This window comes from Salvelinus fontinalis, chromosome 24 (assembly GCF_029448725.1).
Source record: "Salvelinus fontinalis isolate EN_2023a chromosome 24, ASM2944872v1, whole genome shotgun sequence".
Lineage (NCBI taxonomy): Eukaryota > Metazoa > Chordata > Actinopteri > Salmoniformes > Salmonidae > Salvelinus > Salvelinus fontinalis.
In genome coordinates, this window is record NC_074688.1 from 16,215,677 (window position 1) to 16,236,149 (window position 20,473).

The following is a 20,473-nucleotide window of genomic DNA, read 5'->3' on the forward strand; positions in this document are numbered from 1 at the left end:
TGATTTTCGTCAACACAGCTAGGCCATTTTGAGCGGCAGACAGCTGTGGAGATAATGAAGTCATTTAATTGAGTTAAACAGTAGACTGGCTCAGCATCTTGCAGTCATTAGCATGCCTCACTGTGGTAATTACAGCTGTCAGCTCTAATCGCTATAGTAGCGTGGTTCAGCGAGACACCAAGCCGAGGTAATGCCGCCATTATACAGAACCTGGGGACTGAGCGCTCCATATGAGATACCGCCACATCTTATTTGTAGGGAATTGACACACTTAATTGCAGAAGGCAATGGACTAGGTTTGTTTGCGTGTGTGCATGCGTGTCTGTGCGTGTATGTGCGTGTGAGTGAAAACTATGGCCAATTTTCACGTCTTTAATTGAATTTCAGTTCACTGTTTGAATTGACTGAATTGAAAATGAAATAAATTCCAACTCTGCTATAGACAACAAAACCAACTGGATCAGAGGGGGTTCCAACTGGATCAGAGGGGGTTCCAACTGGATCAGAGGGGGTTCCAACTGGATCAGAGGGGGTTCCAACTGGATCAGACGGGGATCCAACTGGATCAGAGGGGGTTCCAACTGGATCAGAGGGGGTTCCAACTGGATCAGAGGGGGTTCCAACTGGATCAGAGGGGGTTCCAACTGGATCAGAGGGGGTTCCAACGTGATAAGAGGGGGTTCCAACTGGATCAGACGGGGATCCAACTGGATAAGAGGGGGTTCCAACTGGATCAGAGGGGGTTCCAACTGGATCAGAGGGGGTTCCAACTGGATCAAAGGGGGTTCCAACTGGATCAGAGGGGGTTCCAACTGGATCAGAGGGAGTTCCAACTGGATAAGAGGGGGTTCCAACTGGATCAAAGGGGGATCCAACGTGATCAGAGGGGGTTCCAACTGGATCAGAGGGGGTTCCAACTAGATCAGAGGGGGTTCCAACTGGATCAGAGGGGGTTCCAACTGGATCAGAGGGGGTTCCAACTGGATCAGAGGGGGATCCAACTGGATCAGAGGGGGTTCCAACTGGATCAGAGGGGGTTCCAACTGGATCAGAGGGGGTTCCAACTGGATCAGAGGGGGTTCCAACTGCATAAGAGGGGGTTCCAACTGGATCAGAGGGGGTTCCAACTGCATAAGAGGGGGTTCCAACTGGATCAGAGGGGGTTCCAACTGGATCAGAGGGGGTTCCAACTGCATAAGAGGGGGTTCCAACTGGATCAGAGGGGGTTCCAACTGGATCAGAGGGGGTTCCAACTGGATAAGAGGGGGTTCCAACTGGATAAGTGGGGGTTCTAACAGCAGACATGCTGGGAGGGACTTTTGAGACGCAGCCAACCAGATAATTGCTAATTAGTTTGGGCCTTTAAAAGGTGAAGCTAACCTCGGCAGCGTCATCACCTGCGGCTTTTTTGCTAACTATTATTCAACCAAAATGGGCTAAAATTTGCAGTAAAAGTGGCAATGGACACACATTGAAAAAACGGTCTAAACCAATGAAAGAAAAAAAACATAACAGTCGGCACAGGATCAAAATCTGAAGAGCTTCTCCTGGTATCCTTGCCAACACATGTTGCGGTGACTATTCACACACATCAACATCATGTGCTATTTACGTATCAAATCAAATTATAATCAAATGTATTTATATAGCCCTTCTTACATCAGCTGATATCTCAAAGTGCTGTTCAGAAACCAGCCTAAAACCCCAAACAACAAGCAATGCAGGTGTAGAAGCACTGTGGCTAGGAAAAACTCCCTAGAAAGGCCAAAACCTAGGAAGAAACCTAGAGAGGAACCAGGCTATGAGGGGTGGCCAGTCCTCTTCTGGCTGTGCCGGGTGGAGATTATAACAGAACATGGCCAAGATGTTCAAATGTTCATAAATGACCAGCATGGTCAAATAATAATTATCACAGTAGTTGTCGAGGGTGCAACAAGTCAGCACCTTAGGAGTAAATGTCAGTTGGCTTTTCATAGCCGATCATTAAGAGTATCTCTACCGCTCCTGATGTCTCTAGAGAGTTGAGAACAGCAGGTCTGGGACAGGTAGCACGTCCGGTGAACAGGTCAGGGTTTCATAGCCGCAGGCAGAACAGTTCAAACTGGAGCAGAAGCACGGCCAGGTGGACTGGGGACAGCAAGGAGTCATCAGACCATGTAGTCCTGAGCCATGGTCATAGGGCTCAGGTCCTGAGAGAGAGAGAGAAAGAGAGAAAGAGAGAAAGAGAGAAAGAGAGAGAAAGAGAGAGAGAGAGAGAGAGAGAGAGAGAGAGAGAGAGAGAGAGAGAGAGAGAGAGAGAGAGAGAGAGAGAGAGAGAGAGAGAGAGAGAGAGAGAGAGAGAGGGAGTAAATACTTAAATTCACACTGGATACCGAATAAGACAGGAAAAATACTCCAGATATAACAGACTGACCCAAGCCTCCCGACACACAAACTATTGCAGCATAAATACTGGAGGCTGAGACAGGAGGGGTCGGGAGACACTGTGGCCCCGTCCGACGATCCCCCGGACAGGGCCTAACAGGCAGGATATAACCCACTTTGCCAAAGCACAGCCCCCATACCACTAGAGGGATATCTTCAACCACAAACTTACTATCCTGAGACAAGGCCGAGTATAGCCCACGAAGATCTCCCCCACGGCACAAACTCGAGGGGGGGGGCGCCAACCCAGACAGGAAGATCACGTCAGTGACTCAAGCCACTCAAGTAACGCACCCCTCCTAGGGACGGGCATGGAAGAGCACCAGTAAGCCAGTGACTCAGCCCCTGTAATAGAGTTAGAGGCAGAGAATCCCAGTGTAGAGAGGGGAACCGGCCAGGCAGAGACAGCAAGGGCGGTTCGTTGCTCCAGTGCCTTTCCGTTCACCTTCACACTCCTAGGCCAGACTAGACTCAATCATAGGACCTACTGAAGAGATGAGTCTTCAATAGAGACTTAAAGGTCGAGACCGAGTCTGCGTCTCTCACATGGATAGGCAGACCATTCCATGAAAATGGAGCTCCATAGGAGAAAGCCCTGCCTCCAGCTGTTTGCTTAGAAATTCTAGGGACAGTAAGGAGGCCTGCGTCTTGTGACCGTAGCGTACGTGTAGGTATGTACGGCAGGATCAAATCTGAAAGATGGTTAGGAGCAAGCCCATGTAATGCTAGGTTAGCAGTAAAACTTTGAAATCAGCCCTAGCCTTAACAGGAAGCCAGTGTAGAAAGGCTAGCACTGGAATAACATGATCAAATTCTTTGGTTCTAGTCAAGATTCTAGCAGCCGTGTTTATCACTAATTGAAGTTTATTTAGTGCTTTATCTGGGTAGCCGGAAAGTAGAGCATTGCAGTAGTCTAACCTAGAAGTAACAAAAGCATGGATACATTTTTCTGCATCATTTTTGGACAGAAAGTTTCAGATTTTTGCAATGTTACGTAGATGGAAAAAATCTGTCCTTGAAACAATCTTGATATGTTCGTCAAAAGAGGGATCAGGGTCCAGAGTAACGCCGAGGTACTTCACAGTTTTATTTGAGACGACTGTACAACCATCAAGATTAATTGTTCGATTCAACAGAAGATATCTTTGTTTCTTGGGACCTAGAACAAGCATCTCTGTTTTGTCTTAGTTTAAAAGTAGAAAGTTTGCAGCCATCCACTTTCTTATCTCTGAAACACAGGCTTCTAGCGAGGGCAATTTTGGGGTTTCACCATGTCTCATTGAAATGTACAGCTGTGTGTCATCCGCATAGCAGTGAAAGTTAACATTATGTTTTCGAATGACATCCTCAAGAGGTAAAATATATAGTGAAAACAATAGTGGTCCTAAAACGGAACCTTGAGGAACACCGAAATGTACAGTTGATTTGTCAGAGGACAAACCATTCACAGAGACAAACGGATATCTTTCCGACAGATAAGATCTAAACCAGGCCATAACTTGTCCGTGTAGACCAATTTGGGTTTCCAATCTCTCCAAAAGAATGTGGTGATCTATGGTATCAAAAGCAGCACTAAGGTCTAGGAGCACAAGGACAGATGCAGAGCCTTGGTCTGACGTCATTAAAAGGTAATTTACCACCTTCACAAATGCAGTCTCAGTGCTATGATGGGGTCTAAAACCAGACTGAAGCATTTCGTATACATTGTTTGTCTTCAGAAAGGCAGTGAGTTGCTGCGCAACAGCTTTTTATTTATTTTTGAGAGGAATGGAAGATTCGATATAGGCCGATAGTTTTTTATATTTTCTAGGTCAAGGTTTGGCTTTTTCAAGAGAGGCTTTATTACTGCCACTTTTAGTGAGTTTGGTACACATCCGGTGGATAGAGAGCCATTTATTATGTTCAACATAGGAGGGCCAAGCACAGGAAGCAGCTCTTTCATTAGTTTAGTTGGAATAGGGTCCAGTATGCAGCTTGAAGGTTTAGAGGCCATGATTAGTTTCAATATTGTGTCAAGAGATATAGTACTAAAACACTTGAGTGTCTCTCTTGATCCTAGGTCCTGGCAGAGTTGTGCAGACTCAGGACAACTGAGCTTTGGAGGAATACGCAGATTTAAAGAGGAGTCCGTAATTTGCTTTCTAATGATCATGATCTTTTCCTCAAAGAAGTTCATGAATTTATTACTGCTGAAGTGAAAGCCATCCTCCCTTGGGGAATGCTGCTTTTTAGTTAGCTTTGCGTCAGTATCAAAAATATATTTCGGATTGTTCTTATTTTCCTCAATTAAGTTGGAAAAATAGGATGATCGAGCAGCAGTGAGGGCTCTTCGATACGGCACGGTACTTTCTTTCCAAGCTAGTCGGAAGACTTCCAGTTTGGTGTGGCGCCATTTCCGTTCCAATTTTCTGGAAGCTTGCTTCAGAGCTCGGGGATTTTCTGTATACCAGGGAGCTAGTTTCTTATGACAAATGTTTTTTAGTTTTTAGGGGTGCAACTGCATCTAAGGTATTGCGCAAGGTTAAATTTAGTTCCTCAGTTAGGCGGTTAACTGATTTTTGTCCTCTGATGTCCTTGGGTAGGCAGAGGGAGTCTGGAAGGGCATCAAGGAATCTTTGGGTTGTCTGAGAATTTATAGCACGACTTTTGATGCTCCTTGGTTGTGGTCTGAGCAGATTATTTGTTGCAATTACAAACGTAATAAAATGGTGGTCCAATAGGATTATGAGGAAAAACTTTAAAATCCACAACATTTATTTCATGGGACAAAACCAGGTCCAGAGTATGACTGTGACAGTGAGTAGGTCCAGAGACATGTTGGACAAAACCCACTGAGTCGATGATGGCTCCGAAAGCCTTTTGGAGTGGGTCTGTGGACTTTTCCATGTGAATATTAAAATCACCCAAAATTAGAATATTATCTGCTATGACTACAAGGTCCGATAGGAATTCAGGGAACTCAGTGAGGGATGCTGTATATGGCCCAGGAGGCCTGTAAACAGTAGCTATAAAAAAGTGATTGAGTAGGCTGCATAGATTTCATGACTAGAAGCTCAAAAGACGAAAACATAGGTTTTTTTTTTGTAAATTGAAATTTGCTATCCTAAATGTTAGCAACACCTCCGCCTTTCTGGGATACACGGGGGATATGGTCACTAGTGTAACCAGGAGGTGAGGCCTCATTTAACACAGTAAATTCATCAGGCTTAAGCCATGTTTCAGTCAGGCCAATCACATCAAGATTATGATCAGTGATTAGTTCATTGACTATAACTGACTTTGAAGTGAGGGATCTAACATTAAGTAACCCTATTTTGAGATGTGAGGTATCACGATCTCTTTCAATAATGGCAGGAATGGAGGAGGTCTTTATTCTAGTGAGATTGCTAAGGCGAACACTGCCATGTTTAGTTTTGCCCAACCTAGGTCGAGGCGCAGACACGGTCTCAATGGGGATAGCTGAGCTGACTACACTGACTGTGCTAGTGGCAGACTCCACTAAGCTGGCTAACAGCCTGCTGCCTGGCCTGCACCCTATTTCATTGTGGAGCTAGAGGAGTTAGAGCCCTGTCTATGTTGGTAGATTAGATGAGAGCACCCCTCCAGCTAGGATGGAGTTAGTCACTCCTCAACAGGCCAGGCTTGGTCCTGTTTGTGGGTGAGTCCCAGAAAGAGGGCCAAATATCTACAAATTCTATATTTTGGGAGGGGCAGAAAAACGTTTTCAACCAGCGATTGAGTTGTGAGACTCTGCTGTAAAGCTCATCACTCCCCCTAACTGGGAGGGGGCCAGAGAAAATTACTCGATGCCAACACATCTTTCTAGCTAATTTACACGCTGAAGCTATGTTGCACTTGGTGACCTCTGACTGTTTCATCCTAACATCGTTGGTGCCGACGTGGATAACAATATCTCTATACTCTCTACACTCGCCAGTTTTAGCTTTAGCCAGCACCATCTTCAGATTAGCCTTAACGTCGGTAGCCCTGCCCCCTGGTAAACAGTGTATGATCTCTGGATGATTCGTTTTAAGTCTAATACTGTGGGTAATGGAGTCGCCAATGACTAGGGTTTTCAATTTGTCAGGGCTAATGATGGGAAGCTTCAATGTCACGACTCCCACCGAAGGTGGCTCCTCTTCCTGTTCGGGCGGTGCTCGGCGGTCGTCGTCACCGTTCTACTAGCTGCCACCGATCCCTTTTTCCATTTTCTGTTGTTTTTGTCTTATTGGTTACACCTGTTTCTTGTTTAGGTTTTAGTTGGGCTATTTAAGCCGGTAATGCCCGCCGCCTGCTCTTTGTGCGGGCTTATTTTTCCTCTGTTCATGTTTGTGGTTGTGCGATTTCCTTTGTTTTCCCTCCGGACTGGTTGGGTCCTGGTTTTGGGCCGGTCTTGTTATTTGCGCCTGGTGTTTTGGCGTGACCATATCCCCTGCGCCGGAATAAAACATTGTTCTTTACCCTCTGCTTCCTGCGCCTGACTCCGCACCCACTACGCATAGATTGCATGACATTCAATAACAGCATCAATAACATCCAACACACTGAGAAACAACCAGACATATTGTTTGTGTGTGTGTGAGTGTGAGTGTGAGTGTGTGTGTACTGTATCACGTACAGTGTGCATCCTATCCCCCTACGTGGCCAGTCGGTACTCTCTGTCCTCCAATGGAAGGAGGTAACTGGATGCACATGACTGAACTACTATTGCGGCACGCATGCTGTCAATCTTTCAAGCTGTGATTTAGATTTACAGCCTCCCTGTGACCTTATGGGAGGTTTAAAACAACACACCTCACAGGCCGCCATTATGAAGCCATAGACTTCCTTCCCAGGCAGGCAGTGGCACAATCCACCACTCATACCCATTCTGCTCCCCCTTTCCTGGGGCTGGAAAGAGAGGCACAACGATCACAGCTTTTTCCAGCCCGCTTTACACTAATTGGATCAGTGGATCTTTTTGAAACCTTTGAGTAGGCATTCAGAGAATGGCACTCTCATGTTTCCAATAATGATTTCTGTGACATTTGATCTACAAACTCTATTAAGCACTGTATGACACAATTTCTCGTTGGACATTTGGTGCAGAATTTTCTTGGGCAATGAAGAAATAACAAGTATGCACTCGAGGTGTGAGTGAATAACACATTCATTAACAACTGTCATCTCTGCAATCCCACAGTCCACATTTTAAAAAGGATACTATAAAAAACATACAAATGCATACATAAACAAAAACACAGAATAAACAGTAAATAAAATACATTGAAGACATGCTCCAGTGCTTTGGAGACTAGTAAGTAACCTGGACGTGTCAATGTGTAGTTCACACATGCATAATCTATGAGGAGAACTACTGTCTAACCTCAATTAGCCATGAAATCCATGTTCTGTGTATCAAGATGCAATGCTGACTGAGTATAGGATACATACACCGGGGGGGGGGGGGGTTGTACCCTATGAGGTCAGGACTACTTATGGTTTTCTGTTCTACCTGATTATGAATTGCACACACCTTGGTGTCCCAGCTCTATATCAATCGCATATTAGGGGAAGAATGGGGGAAAAAAGCAGTGAAACTGGTTTCAAGGTCCAGATTTGAATTTGCACCGTCTCCCAATAGTCTGTAGACATGTCCAGACATTCACAGAGACTAGGCTACTCCCCGAAGTCTATACTCTCTATACCACCTCCTCCTGGTCCATCTGCCACAGTAGTTCAATTCCAACAACCCACCCATCTATTCATCAATTCACTGATTAGAAATCCATTCACACTTTATCCTCCATGATGGGCTTTAGATCACGTGCAACTGACACTGCCTTGTCTCTCAATGAATTTGATGCTTTTCTAACAGTCTTCTGGGTAACACTTTACTTTATAGGGGGGTACACATTACACACTCATGAAACCAGTCATAACACCTTTATGGGTGTTGCTGTATCATTCATGACAACCTTCACGACTCTTTATTCAACAACATTCATAAGGGGTTTTGAGTATGAAGGTTGTTGTGAATGATACTACAACATTCATGAAGGGATCGTGGTTTCATAAAGGTGTTATGAATGCCTTAAGTACACCCACCATAGTAAACTGTTACCGCTATCCCTCCACCTCCCATCTCTCTCCCTCTATAATCAACACCTGAGTAAATCACCAGCGAGGCTGATCTTATTTGCTAGTTGCCAGTGACAACAGGGGAGAGCCGTCTGTTGGTCCGGAGCTGCCCCAGTGGACCCTGGGAGAAGAGAGGAGGAGAGACGAAGGGGATGTTAGTGTTTCTTCCATGTATCGAGCCGTCCCCTCATCTGTCAGACGTGTTTTTCTCCTATGCTGGCAACGTATGTGGAAATGGGGAGGATGGGAGATGGAGAGAAGCCATTGGGAGAATGGGATTGTGGAATAAATGGATTGGAATGAGACAGGGGAGATGTTGCCTCCCTTTTACATTCTTACTTAGGCTATTATATCAGTCTCTTTCAGTTACTGCAACTCTCAATTCTTCATGTTGCCTGTATTCCCCAGTCATACTTTCTAAAATCATTCACTCAACACACCTACAGTCCTGCACTACAGAATGATTAACCGATCCACCAATTTCCATATCCTAAAATGAATCTAGAGGGACTGACCTTCTCTCAGACGGTTAAAAATAGCTTACCTTACTGTCATTCTTCAAGTTATTTGGGCTGTGGTCTAGGTAGGAGACATTGAGAGGAGAGGGCAGAGACTAAACAGATTCACAGAATGTCTAGTGCTATTGCCAAAGAGAATGATTCAACAACAACAATATCTGTGATGATGGCGCATCAGGCCTCATTTATTATGGAAAGGCCTAAATCACGACATACCTTGGTGTCAAATTACAATAGCTTCTTGAAGGCAAGGGATGTACAACGTATAATTTGGTGAAATCACCAGTTGCACTTTTTGTGAGACTTTTTGTTAGACTTTCCTCGCACATAGCACGTAGCTATGACCCCAGTGAAATGGTCTTCTCACCTCTGCCTGCTCAAATGTTGTTTTATAGTGTCACAGACAAATTAGTGGTGGACGTCTAGAAAGGTCCTACCTGTCACATTTTTCAAGATGATCAATAAAATAGATGTGATGTCTAATCATATACTTTTGGGGATCGAGTGATATGATTGGTCCTCCACACTAGAGCAGGGTGGGCCGTTGAGAGCTGAAAAGTAACTAGCTAATCAAATCAACAACAAAACATTTTTGGAGTGCAAAACTCTACACACACGTGCGGCCCTCCAGGAACGGGAACAGGAACTGATCTATGAAGTCCAAATCCAAATAATGCGACATCACACACGGATGAGAGTGGAGGTGCAAACTAAAGCACTCCTCTCACCACTCTTGGGTTTATGGTTACAGCATATCAACATGCCTAGTAGATTCCCTCTCCTTTGCATTGTGCATTTGTCTCTCTTCTTTCTCACTGTCCATGTCCTTTGTATCTGTCTGTCAGTTGATGCGGCGAAGCTGTAGTCAGGTGACCCTCTTGGTCGCCACATCGCGTTACGCGAGCTCTATCCCTGTGGCTCCGCCCTCACTACAAGCCAGGCTCCTCCTCTTCCTGAGCCAGCATTTCCATGACATCGAGACTCTCCTCAGCTGGAACTTCTGGTTCAAGAACCGAGGTCTACGTCAGAAGAATTTGTATGTGTAACAGGAAAACACACAGATTATTCTAGCTACATGCATTTCTATCAGCACGCCATGGTCTAAGATTAATGTGTGTTATCTTCCGGTCCCAAATCGTTCCCTATCCCTCCCCCTTGCGCATTACCCTTCAATGCACAATCTGTAAGGCGTTGGTGAGCAAAATGGTGGACGCTCCAACGCTGCTTTTTCTATCCAGACCCTTTAGATCTGCATGCAATGAAGGGTTAGGGCTAAGGCGAATGTGTAGGGAGCGAAGTGGAACTGACTGTCCCAACTCCATAAACATTGCCCTCAGCCCAACCCCTGTTTCTTTACCCTCACTGTTTCTATGGTTACACCCAGCAGAACTATGTGGACAACGTTGCAGCTGCTTATTACATCCTTAGCCTCAAGGGAGGATTCAGGTAACTGTTATGCCATTTTGGGCTGCCCATAACTGCCTGTTCATGCCCCCTTTTTGACCTGTTGGTGAGTATTAGTGTGCTTTTTTTGTCGTGCATTTGGATGTTTTTTGTTGTTGTTCTATTTGCTGATCACTGTGTCGCTCACTTGTTGTTAGTGATGACTAGTCTGTTGTCCCTCCAAGTTTGCATGACAGTCAGAGTGGTTCCGATCAGACAGAGGAGGGAAGTTCAACTGGGATATCATGAACCGCCGGGACAGCGCCATAGAGGAAGTGGATGTCAGCAACACACTCATTAACTACACAGGCCTGGAAAACCTGGGTATATACCACTTTACTCATGTCTGGGGGGGTGGGGATTTGTATTTATTTTACAATGCAGGATCAATAAGCAAGTTACCCTTCATAAATATTCATGGGTAACTTTGCATTTTGGTTTATATGCATTTTTATTTATGTACAGTCGTGGCCAAAAGTTGAGAATGACACAAATATTAATTTTCATAAAGTCTGCTGCCTCAGTTTGTATGATGGCAATTTGCATATACTCCAGAATGTTATGAAGAGTGATCAGATGAATTGTAATTAATTGCAAAGGCCCTCTTCGCCATGCAAATTAACTGAATCCCTAAAAAACATGGCCACTGCATTTCAGCCCTGCCACAAAAGGACCAGCTGACATCATGTCAGTGATTCTCTAGTTAACACAGGTGTGAGTGTTGACGAGGACAAGGCTGGAGATGACTCTGTCATGCTGATTGAGTTCGATAAACAGACTGGAAGCTTCAAAAGGAGGGTGGTGCTTGGAATCATTGTTCTTCCTCTGTCAACCATGGTTGCCTGCAAGGAAACACGTGCCGTCATCATTGCTTTGCACATAAAGGGCTTCACGGGCAAGGATATTGCTGCCAGTAAGATTGCACCTAAATCAACCATTTATCGGATCATCAAGAACTTCAAGGAGAGCGGTTCAATTGTTGTGAAGAAGGCTTCAGGTCGGCCAAGAAAGTCCAGCAAGCGCCAGGACCGTCTCCTAAAGTTGATTTAGCTGCGGGATCGGGGCACAACCAGTACAGAGCTAGCTCAGGAATGGCAGCAGGCAGGTGTGAGTGCATCTGCAGGCACAGTGAGGCGAAGATTTTGGAGGATGGCCTGTTGTCAAGAAGGGCAGCAAAGAAGCCACTTCTCTCCAGGAAAAACATCAGGGACAGACTGATATTCTGCAAAAGGTACAGGGATTGGACTGCTGAGGACTGGGGTAAAGTCATTTTCTCTGATGAATCCCCTTTACGATTGTTTGGGGCACCCAGAAAAAAAGCTTGTCCGGAGAAGACAAGGTGAGCGCTACCATCAGTCCTGTGTCATGCCAACAGTAAAGCATCCTGAGACCATTCATGTGTGGGGTTGCTTCTCAGCCAAGGGAGTGGGCTCACTCACAATTTTGCCTAAGAACACAGCCATGAATAAAGAATGGTACCAACACATCCTCCGAGAGCAACTTCGCCCAACCATCCAGGAACAGTTTGGTGACAAACAATGCCATTTCCAGCATGATGGAGCACCTTGCCATAAGGCAAAAGTGATAACTAAGTGGCTCGGGGGAACAAAACATCAATATTTTGGGTCCATGGCCAATAAACTTCCCAGACCTTAATCCCATTGAGAACTTGTGGTCAATCCTCAAGAGGTGGATGGACAAACAAAAATCCATAAATTCTGAAAAACTCCAAGCATTGATTATGCAAGAATGGGCTGCCATCAGTCAGGATGTGGCCCAGAAGTTTATTGACAGCATGCCAGGGCGGATTGCAGAGGTCTTGAAAAAGAAGGGTCAACACTGCAAATGACTCTTTGCATCAACTTCATATAATTGTCAATAAAAGCCTTTGACACTTATGAAATGCTTGTAATTATACTTCAGTATTCCATAGTAACATCTGACAAAAATATCTAAAGACACTGAAGCAGAAAACTTTGTGGAAGTTAATATTTGTGTTATTCTCAAAACTTTTGGCCACTACTGTACTCTATGCCAGTGGTATTCAACCTGTTTTCCCACAGGTTTTAAAAAAACAAGAAATAACAGTTGGGAGTATTAATGGTATTATACGAAATGTTACATTACTTTTCACAATGAAAATTGATTCTAAAAAGTATAATAGGCCTTTATTCTGTTACATTCACTGATAAAATGTACTCTAAATTTGACCGCATGATGACTCCCGCGGATGGTGGTCCTCAAGCTTTCGGCAGTGAGTTGGTGATCCCCGGAATGGAAAAGTTTGTGAACCACTGCTCTGTGCTGTAAAACGTAACCTCTCTCTCTCTCACACATATATACAGCTGGGGCTGCTTACTCTCTCTGTGAGTGGCTGCGCTGTGGTGGATGACTGGTTCCTGTCCCGCCTCCATATCTCCCAGGACACACTGGAGGAGCTGGACGTTTCCAACTGTCCCTGAATCTCTGTGGGGGGCCTGGCCACACTGCAGAAGCTGAGGTACACTCACCCACTTGCTTTGTCCTTAAAATGTATTGTAGGAAAAAAATACAAGGTCCCTCTCTTTGGACCTTCTCCTCCCATGTGTTTTGAGAAGAAGGTGAGGAGAGAGGACACAAGGAATCAAGGGAAGATTCATTGAGAAAGAGACAAAATCACTCAAATGTCCATGCACCTCCTCATGGCAGTTGCCTAAGATATATTAGCATATGTATATATAGGGGTCAATGGACTCCTTAACTTCATTAATTGATACACAAGAGGAAGAGAAGGAAGGTTTGTATCAGGGGTCTGCGGTGGCTGGATGTGTCCTCCCTCCCCAGGCTCCAGAACCCTGGGCTGGTCGCCATCCTGCTGGAGGAGATGCTTCCTCACTGCCATGTTACTGCTGTTGTGTACGACCACAGCCTGACCTACAGCCCCACACAGACAGACTCCCGGACACGGATAGAGGCCTAGACACAGATAAAGTCAGGACCTCAAAGACAGACTAGAGAAGTGGAGAGGCACAATTAAATTTGGGCATGGTGACAAATGCACATACTATAGAATAACTATCTTCAAAGTAATGACTCGGGACGTCGGGTTTGATATGAAAGCTTCTTTTAGTAATAATTCTTGATCACGTTACATTTAACAACTTTAGATTCTACAGAGCAATGCCAGCAAGCTACTAGCGCTAAGGAGCCAAAAATCACCTGTTAATTGCACTTAACTAGCGCGTTCACTCACTACTTCCTGTCGCAAGGCATTCTGGAACTTGCAGTCAAAAGCGTAATTCAATACTAACCAATACAATTACATATGTAAATAACTGTAAAGAAATATCTTTAGATACAGCTCAATGAATTAACTTAAACATTAACTCTAACACATTAAAGTTACAACATCCTCCCCCCCCCGATGAACAACTGTGTTCATCTAGATCTCTAGGCAGTATATCAACTGAATAGGTCTCCTCAACAAAGTCCCTGAAGCAATACGAACTGAACATGATCTAACTAGGCCATCTCGGCCTGGAAACAGTTCCTCAATCTTTCCTAGTTTCCAGGTTTGTCTGGGTGTGTTATCTTCTCCTATGAGTACAACGTCACCCGCTTTCAGTGGGGTGGGCTGTGGTGTATCACAGCGGTGTGCTGACTTTAGATCCAGCAAGTAGTCTCTTCGCCAACTGCAGCTGGTCACAAGTCTATGCCTGTACTTCCATCTGCGTGTCATGTCCTCCTTGTTTAGCGTTGGGTGCTGAGTGTCAGCTGGAAATGGCTTTGGAGGCAAAGAGGTTAGTCGTTTACCCACCAGGAAGTGTGCTGGGGTCAGGGGTTGTGGTTCATCCACTTCATTGTGCACGAAGGTCAGAGGCCTAGAATTTAGAATTGCTTCAACCTCTGTCAGGACTGTGCACATCTCTTCAAAGTTGAGTGAAGCTCTCCCAAGAACCTTTCGCAGGCATGTTTTCACTGACCTGACAAGTCCTTCCCAGAATCCACCCCACCAGGCTGCTCGCTCGGCGATGAACCTCCAGGTGATGCCCCTTTCTGAGAAGAAAGCCAAAAGTTGGGGTTCTTCGATTGCCTTCCACAGCTCTTTCAAGTCCTGATCAGCTCTCTTGAACGTTTTTGCATTGTCTGAGTAGATTACCTTGCATAATCCTCTCCTTGAGATGAATCTTTTTAGAGCTAACAGGAATTTCTCTGTTGACCGATCTGAGACCAGTTCCAAATGCACTGCTCTGGTTACAGCGCAAGTGAACAGTGCAATGTATGACTTCTTCACAGACCCATTTTCTTTCACATAGAGCGGTCCTGCAAAATCCACACCTGTGACTTCAAATGGTGGCGATTCAGTTATTCTGTCTTTTGGTAAAGGCGCAGTGACCTGCTGTCCGGCTCTTGCCTTGAATCTTTTGCACACTATACATCTTGCCACTGTGCTCTTGACTAGCTGCCTAGCACGCAAGATCCAGTATCGCTCTCTGATTTGTACTAGAGTGTCTCTTGCTCCAGAACTCTGTTGTTGTGTTTCCTTAATCCAGTACTTTTCTGCATCGAACAGTTCGTCAGCAGTCAGTTCACCTTGCATCTTTATGGTTGTACGAGCATTGGCTATGAATCTCTTTATCCAGGCGGTGACTATGAACACTCTTTTCTGTTTGCTGTACCTTTCAAGCTCCAACACAGGTTCAGTGATGTCTGTGTTTGCTGCGAGTTGTACAGCAACTGGACTTGAGTTCTGTATTTACCTCTTCCGGAACTTTGTTATCATCAGTCTCTTCGGACTGATTGGGTGATGTCAGAATTCTGGGTCCATTCCACCATAGCTCGCTCTGTGTCAAGTATCGAACTGTTTGTCCTCTTGTAGGGAGGTCAGCTGGATTAGTTTTCCCTTCAATATGTGACCATGACTCTGGATTGGTCAAGGACTGAATCTCCGTCACTCTGTTTGCAACAAACTGTTTCCGCAACAAACTGTTTCCATTTCTGAGCTGAGCTGCAAATCCAATGCAGCACGATCATCGAGTCTGTCCACATTTGGATCTGTTTTTCTTCCAATTTCAGTGTGGTTATCAAGTTGTTTGCGAGTCTCGATCCAATCACAGCTCCCATGAGCTCCAGGCGTGGTAGCGTCATTTTCTTGAGTGGGGCTACCCTGGACTTGGATGCGACTAGACTTGTTGTTTCCCTGCCTTGTGATTCACCTTGCAAGTAAGCTACTGCACTGTAAGCCCTTTCACTTGCATCACAGAACACGTGTAGTTTCAGAGTGTGGCTATTCTGTGGCCGCATGTTTGTTCTGTACCACCTTGGTATGGTGAGCTGGTGTAACTGGGGTAGTTCTGAATACCACTGTTGCCATTCTCGTGTCAGATCAGGTGGTAATTCTTCGTCCCAGCTGAGTCCCCTCTCTCACATTTCCTGGAACATGCACTTGACCCTGATGGTGAAGGGAGTTAAGAAACCAAGAGGGTCGAAGATACGTGCAGACGACTGTAGAACACTTCTCTTTGTGTTTTCCTTTAGAATGCTCAGTAGCGGCCTGAGGTCAAACAAAGTCATCTGTTTCCGGTCTCCATACTAAACCTAAAACCTTCAGCACTAATCCTTGTGTTTCTAGCGTCAATGGGTGCTCAGTTGTCGTACTCTCCTCCCATTTTGTTTTCAATTCAGGAGAATTGGTCATCCACTTGCAGAGGTCCATGCCTGCAATCGACAGCATTCGCTTTGCAGTTGTTGTCACAAGGTAAGCCTCTTCAACATTGCGTGAACTTGCAATGAAATCATCTACATAGAGTGACTCTCTCAGTATCTCTACAACTTCTGGTTGTTCTGTTTCATATTGTTTCAGGTGCTTCCTGATTGTAGTTGCCAGCAAAAATGGACTTGGGGAAGCTCCAAATACCACTCTACATCCTCAGCACACGCAGCTCCTCTTCATTTTCTCCCCTTGGTGGGCCTGTGAGCCATAGAAATCTCACGGCGTCTCAGTCTCTCTCTGCTAGGAATATCTGCAGGAAAGCTTTCTTGATGTCTGCCATGAATGCGATCTCATGTAGTCTGAACTTTATCAGAACGCTGAGCAGATTCGGATTCAGGTTCGGTCCTGTGAGTAGACAGTCATTGAGGGATGAACAGCCATCTTCATGGGACGAGGCATCAAACACCACTCTCAGTTTTGTTGTCACCTTATCTTCTCGCAGTACTGCATGGTGAGGTAAGTAGTATTTTACGTTGTCTGCACTTGATGCGTTGTCCTTGGGCACGTCCTCTGCCATATCCTGTTGTAAGTAGTCCTCTACCACTTCATTGTATCTGCTGTACAACGTCACATCCTTCTTCAGTCTTTTCTTCAGACCTTCAAACCGTTTCTTGGCGATTCTATAGTTGTCTTTGAGTTCTGGCATTTCTCGTTTCCATGGCAACTCCACGTGGTATCGACCATCTTTGAAGGTGGTTGTTTCCTCAAACCTCTGTAGAGCCTCGGTTTCCTCTGGGTTCTGTGTTTTCTCGCTTATAATACCCAGAGACTCAAGCTCCCAGAATGCATGCAGTTGTTTGGAGACTAGTGTGTCTTCATCAAGTGGGATGAACATGCAAGTTGCCTCGGCGACACTTGACATTAACACGGGTCCCTGCACCAACCATCCAAAGGTGCTCTCTAAAGCAACCAGGGTCTCCGTCAGTCGCTCCACTCTGCCTGATACTATCTGCCAGTAGTAGTCTGCTCCTATCAGGACAGAGAGTTCAGGATCATTGTCATCTCCTGGAAAGTCTGCGAGCTGCAGTCCCTTTCTATTGAGCTCATGTTGAATCTGTTCACCAGGAACCTTCATCACAGCTGTGCACACTTGTGGGGTTTCAATTGCCTCTACCTCTATTCTCTGCTGTTTGTCCCAGACATTCTCCAAGATGACTTTCGCTGTGTTGCGTTGGGACGTTGCTGGGGCAGAGGAGCCAAACGTGTGAAGAGTGAGTGCCTCTTGTCTGATTACTGGTAGCTTCAAGCCCTTCACAAGGTTTTCATGTATGAAGCTTCTCTGACTGCCTCCATCTAGTAAGCAACGAGCTATCTTCCTGCCCGATGGGCCTTCTACCCATGCCTTTGCCATTTGTAGCAACACAGTGTTCTGACCATCTGGTTTCATCTTCACTGAATGGGGAATAACTGAGGAAACAACAGCATCTGCAGAAACAGTAGGGGGTTGCACCTCACTTCTCTTACCGGTACACACAGCAATGTGATGTCTGCTTCCACATGTTGCACATGACACATCTTTGACCTTACAGAATTTTGCTATGTGTCTCTGTCCTAAATATACAAAGCATCTTCCCATTTTCTTTAGTTTCTCTTTGCGTGCAGCAATATTGTGGTCAGGGCAGTTTTCTGATTTGTGGTCTGCACTGTCACAGAATAGACAGTTTTGTTCCTTCTGGCTGGCTGTATGCAGTGCTGCAGCAGAGGGCATGTTGGGTCTTTTTGTTTTCATTTCATTGGAGAAGCATGACTTGTTCCATGGTTTGCTCTCTTTCTGTTGGTTGCATGATCTTGTCATTTGTAGCGCTCTCTCCCTGCTCTGAACCTCCTTCTGTAGGAAACTGATAATCTCAGGCACTTTCCATTCATCATCTACTCCCCTCTGACGACTATAGTCAAGAGCTATGTCCTCTGGAATCATCTGCAGTAAGATTGGGCATAGTAGGCTTCCATAGGTTTCTGACACTACACCCAGTGATTCCAGGCTCCTAATCTGAATTTCACATTCATCATATAGCTGCCTCAATGCATTTAGATCAGAGGATTTCTTCACAGGGGTGAGATTCAACAGCTTTGACATATGAGCACTAATCACAAGATCTTTCATTCCAAATCTGCTCTTAAACAAAGCGATTGCATCATCATAGTTGCTGTCTGTTAACATCAGTCCTGCTACTGCCTTTGCAGCTGGTCCAGTGAGATATGTTTTCAGATAGGTAAACTTCTCTTTATTACACAGTAAATCATTGTTGTGAATAGCAGTCTCATACTGACTCCAAAACTCCTGCCACATACTGACATCTCCATAGAATTTCTCAATAATCAACTTTGGTAGCCTTACTGATTGTCTCTGTGATCTGTTGGAGTTAGCGTCACTCACCCGTGCTGCTAGTGGATTGAGATCCTGTTTTTTCTTTATCACTCGTTGTGCACGGCTCTTCAGCATGATAACGCGCTCTTTGTAATCCTCCGTGCATGCAATCTCTGCCTCCAATCCGTCCAATGGCGTTAACTGTTCAATTCAACCATCAAGTTCAAACAAACTGTCCCCCTTAGCTGACAGCAATTCCAACAATGTACTCAAGTGATCAGTATCCGGATTCGACTGGGATATTTCCACGTCAATCTGATTCAAAATCCGTGTTGTGGCACCTCAAATGGTACCCCGCTTTCGTCTCATTCTTTCGGTTTCATGCCGACGTTCCTCCTCAGCCATTTCAGCCGCTTCTTCGTCGCAGGTCATATCCCGGGTTTCGGCACCAAAATATAGAATAACTATCTTCAAAGTAATGACTCGGGACGTCGGGTTTGATATGAAAGCTTTTTTTAGTAATAATTCTTGATCACGTTACATTTAACAACTTTAGATTCTACAGAGCAATGCCAGCAAGCTGCTAGCGCAAAGGAGCCAAAAATCACCTGTTAATTGCACTTAACTAGCGCGTTCACTCACTACTTCCTGTCGCAAGGCATTCTGGAACTTGCAGTCAAAAGCGTAATTCAATACTAACCAATACAATTACATATGTAAATAACTGTAAAGAAATATCTTTAGATACAGCTCAATGAATTAACTTAAACATTAACTCCGTAACACATTAAAGTTACAACATATACAAGCAGTCTGATCGTATTCACTCTCTTTCTGTCTCTTTAACTAACACTCACACAGACAAACAGGCTGGGAGGGATGCCAATTTAGTTTGTGATGTAGAACCTCACTGATGAAAAAAATCAAAATGTACAGATAAGTGTTTTACTTATTTGTTGAGCATCATTGTCCTCCTTAAGCTATCAAAATTACCTGGAATGCAAGTGATAGTCCCAAAAAGCACAAACCAGATGGGATGGCGTATCGTTGCAGAATGCTGTTGTAGCCATGCTGATTAAGTGTGCCTTGAATTCTAAATAAATCACAGACATGTCATCAGCAAAGCACCATCACACCTCCAAGCTTCACGGTGGGAACCACACATGCATTGATCATCCGTTCACCTACTCTGTGTCTCACAAAGACACAGCTGTTGGAACCAAAAATCTCAAATTTGGACTCATCAGACCAAAGGACAGATTTCCACCGGTCTAATGTCCATTGCTCATGTTTCTTGGCCCAAGCAAGTCTCTTCTTATTGGTGTCTTTTAGTAGTGGTTTCTTTGCAGCAATTTGACCATGAAGGCCTGATTCACGCATTCTCCTCTGGGAAGCATTTGGGATGTAATTTCTGAGGCTGGTAACTCCAATGAACTTATCCTCTGCAGCAGAGATAACTCTGGGTCTTCCTTTCCTGTGGCGGTCCTGGTGAGAGCCAGTTTCATCACAGCACTTGATGGTTTTTGCGACTGCACTTGAAGAAACGTTCAATGTTTTAGAAATGTTCTGTATTGACTGAACTTCATATCTTAAAGTATTAATGGACTGTCATTTCTCTTTGCTTATTTGAGCTGTTCTTGGCATAATATGGACTTGGTCTTTTACCAAATAGGGCTATCTTGTGTATACCAACCCTACCTTGTCACAACACAACTGACTGGCTCAAACTCGTTAAGAAGGAAAGAAATTACACTAATGAACTTTTAAGGCACACCTTAATTGAAATGCATTCCAGGTGACTACCTCGTGAATCTGGTTGAGAGAATTCCAAGAGTGTGCAAAGCTGTCATCAAGGTAAAGTGTGGCTACTTTGAAGAATCTCAAATATAATTTGATTTGTTAAACACT

At 44.8% G+C, this 20,473-nt stretch overlaps 1 pseudogene; it reads left to right on the forward strand.

The window, feature by feature from the left end:
* Nucleotides 1-9,550: 9,550 nt before the first annotated feature.
* Nucleotides 9,551-13,464, forward strand: LOC129821689 (distal membrane-arm assembly complex protein 2-like; annotated as a pseudogene).
* The last annotated feature ends 7,009 nt before the right edge of the window (nucleotides 13,465-20,473 follow it).